Here is a 3,855-nt window from a genome sequence, read left to right as displayed (position 1 = left end):
CAATCTTTTGCAGGAAATCTGCAGCACATGAGAAAAGCAATTATCTCTATCTAGATAGTTCCAAAGTCCTTTTATAGATGTTACTTAAGTATTTGGGTCATTGCACACATCCATCAAAAATGACTTTATTTTCTGGATGTAGCTATGATTGTCACTTAAAAATATAACCTATGAAAGGAATTCATAGTGACAGAAGTACATTATGCAGATAACTTCCAAACATTCTAATATTTGTCATTTAATGAAATGTGTCCATTCCTGCAAAGTCAGCTATGAGCTGTGTATGTGTATGTGCATATACGGACTGGAAAGAGACAAATGAAATCATCTTTATTCATAATCAAGCTAATTGTGTAGAAAAACTCCAGTAAATCTGGAAAAAAAACTTGTGGAAGAAATAAGTGAATTTAGCACGATTGCGTGGTATACGATCAACACGCAAACCTATTTCCATGTACTGGCAATGAACAATTGGAAACTGAAATTTAAAACAAAATTCAATTCACAATCACCCAAACAACACGAAATACTTATGGGTAAATCTAACACTACATGAAGAAGATTGTTTTAAAAATTAATAGACTTTATTTTTTAAAGTAATTTTAGATTTACAGAAAAACTGAATAGAAAGCACAGGGATCCTTCCCTGCCCACACAGCTTCTGCTAGTGTAAACATCTTGCATTATTATGCCAAATTTTTTCAATTGATGAACCAATATGAAAACATTATTATTAAAAAATCCATAGCTTACATTATGATAAGCTTACTCTTTGTGTTGCCCATTTTATGGGTCTTGAGAAATCCATAATGTCATGCATCCACCATGGCTATCATACTGAATAGTTTCACTGCCCTAAAAAATCTCCCGTGCTCCACCTATTCATCCCTCCCTCCATCGACCCGAATCCCTGGTTGCCACAGATCTTGTTACCATCTCTATAGTTTTGTCTTTCCTAGAATATCATATAGTTGGAATCTTACGGTATGTACCCTTTACAGACTGGCTCCTTTCATTTAGAAATACGGGTATAAGTTTCCTCCATGTGTTTTCGAGACTTAATAGCTGAAACTTTGTGTCTGTTATAGGGACAAATTGAACATCAAAATGATGATGATTGAACTTAAGAAGAGACTGGTGATTTCTTTTTTCTTTTTTTTTTTGTGGGGGGGTTGCTGGGTACAGTATACTTTGTTGATGGTACCTGATAGGTAGGGTTCCCAAAGCCCCTCCCCTTCTTCAGGGGGTTTTGGATGGAAACTGTGTAGAAGCAGGGAGATTTTCAGTGTGTTTGGGGCAAGGACTCCCCAGCAGCTGAGGGCCTCTCCCTCTTGCTGTTGCTGTGACTGGTGGTCCAGAGAGCTCTTACTCCTTGGAGGCCATGTGGACCATAAGGTCCACCACCCAGTTGCTATGGCCAAATTCATTGTCATAACAGGAAATGAGCTTGACAAAGTCATTGAGAGCAATGCTAGCCCCAGCATCAAAGGTGGAAAAGTAGATGTCACTGTTAAAGTGACAAGAAACAACCTCTTCCCCGGTGTAGCCAGGATGCCCCTGCTTCACCACCTTCTTGGTGTCATCAAGTGTTTGGCAGCTTTCTCCGGGCAGCACGTCAGATCCACAATGGACATGTTGGGGATGGGGATACGGAAGACCACGCCAGGGAGCTTCTCATTCAGCTCCAGGAGGACCTTGCCCACAGCCTTGGCAGTGCCAGTAAAAGCAGGGATGATGTTCTGGGCAGCCCCTCGGCCATCACGCCACAGCTTCCCAAAGGGGCCGTCCACGGTCTTCTGGGTGGCAGTGGTGGCATGGACTGTGGTCATGAGTCTCTTCACGATGCAGAAGTTGTCATGGATGACGTTGCCCAGAGGGGCCAAGCAGTTGGTGGTGCAGGAGGCATTGCTGGCAATCTTGAGGGAGTCGTTCATACTTCTCATGGTTCAAACCCATCACAAACGTGGAGGCATCAGCAGAGGGGGCAGAGATGATGACCCTCTTGGCCCAAACCTTCGAGTGAACCCCAGACTTCTCCATGATGGTCAAGACCTCAGTGGACTCCACAACATACTCAGCACCATCACCCCATTTGATGTTGGCGGGTTCTCACTCCTGAAAGATGGAGATGGGCTTTCCATCAATGACAAGTTTCTTGTTCTCAGCTTTGACTGTGTCGTGGAATTTGCCATGGGTGGAATCATACTGGAACATGTAAGACCCCATAGTTGGGGTCAACGAAGGGGTCATTGATGGTGACAATATCCACTTTCCCAGAATTAAAAGCAGCCCCAGTGACCAGATGCTCAATATCGCCAAATCCGTTTATTCTGACCTTCACCATCGTGTCTCCAGGATGCGGCTGGCACTGCACCAGGAGATGTGGCTCTCTGTCGAACAGGGAGAAGAAGAGAGCTGAGACAGATAATTTCCAATAGAATGCAGTTACCAGAATTTTATTTCATTCTCTTGGTAAACAGATGATCTACCTAAGGAAATCAATAGGTCTTCTGTCTCTGCCATCTCAGAATGAAGAGAATCACTCCATGTGTCCTCTTCATGAACCTATATTCTGTCAATATTTTCTACCTCTGTCAGCTTCCTGACACGTCTATTTGTGCATTTTTTGAACAATCCAGTTGTGATTAATTTCCTTATTTCCTATCTAGAGCCAACTTTGCTTTATTTCACACAAGCTTGCATGAATCTTTGAAAAATAAACTCACGATATAAATATATTGGCCTGAATTATTGATAAGTCATGCAAAGTTATTGTGCTTTGCTGTAATCTGGAACACTTGCATGAAATAGCAAAATAAAAAAAAGTTCAGTTTTCACATATTCTTTTGATGCCTTATATATCTAAATACACAAAACATGGCCCAGCCATCAGTTTATTTAGCTACGTATTTCTTTCATATGCAGTGTGCTTCAGCTATATGGAGTTAAAAATTAATGCCATTATTTTGAGTTCTATATAAATTTCTTTTTGATGTTTGCATCTTACCAATTGCACCAAATAATTTTGTTTTGGGGACCACAAACCATTTCTGTCAGCCATGTTCCACCCATTGTTTTAGAAATTCCATCTAAATTCCATTTAGATTTCCATTGTTTTAGAAATCTGCTTTACATGTTCATTTTACTTTTAATTATAGACCGTTCACTTGCCTTATACTTAATACAAAGGTTGAAAGTATCTCATCTTTCACAGCTTTCTCCTTTGAAGAACTCTTATATTCTTAAATGTCAATTAAAACTTAATAAAACACTTTCAATTCACACTGCACTGCAGTTTTTAGCACATGATTGTTTTCAATGTCCCTGATTTGGGATAAAAATAGTTTGGGTGTTGTTTTTTCTTGATTTCTAGCTTGAAGTACCAGAGTATATTGAAAACATGTGTCCAATTATGAGTAGCTCGTGTCACTTCTCCACACAGTACTAGAAATCAGTTTTGATTTGACATTTATGTTAAATCATTTTCATACTGCTAGTAAAGATGTAGTTCCATGTACGTGTACAAAGTAAAATGTAACATATAGATCAATATGAAATATAATCCTTACCTTCTAAGAGCTTATGGTCTAATTAAAGAGATAAACCAGATGTGCACATGTATGTGTATAGACACTCACGGAGTCAAGTAGCAAAACGAAGCATGATAACCAGTGGCAAAACATAGAACTTGAAGTTGGAGAGCTGAAGTTTGATATGTGGATCTGCCTGTTGCTGTGTGACCCTGAGCAAGTTACTCAATCTTGCCAAGTTCCAGTTGGTTCATCTCAAAAACAGGAGTAATAATGCACAGTGATAATGTGAAGATTATACTGAATAACATGTATGAAAGTCTAT

At 39.7% G+C, this 3,855-nt stretch overlaps 1 pseudogene; it reads right to left on the bottom strand.

The window, feature by feature from the left end:
* Window positions 1–1,352: 1,352 nt before the first annotated feature.
* Window positions 1,353–2,359, bottom strand: LOC125157395 (glyceraldehyde-3-phosphate dehydrogenase-like; annotated as a pseudogene).
* Window positions 2,360–3,855: the final 1,496 nt, after the last annotated feature.

Source organism: Prionailurus viverrinus, chromosome X, assembly GCF_022837055.1.
Source record: "Prionailurus viverrinus isolate Anna chromosome X, UM_Priviv_1.0, whole genome shotgun sequence".
Classification (NCBI taxonomy): domain Eukaryota; kingdom Metazoa; phylum Chordata; class Mammalia; order Carnivora; family Felidae; genus Prionailurus; species Prionailurus viverrinus.
The sequence above is the reverse complement of the archived record's forward strand: the minus strand, read 5'-3'. Positions and strand labels throughout refer to the sequence as shown.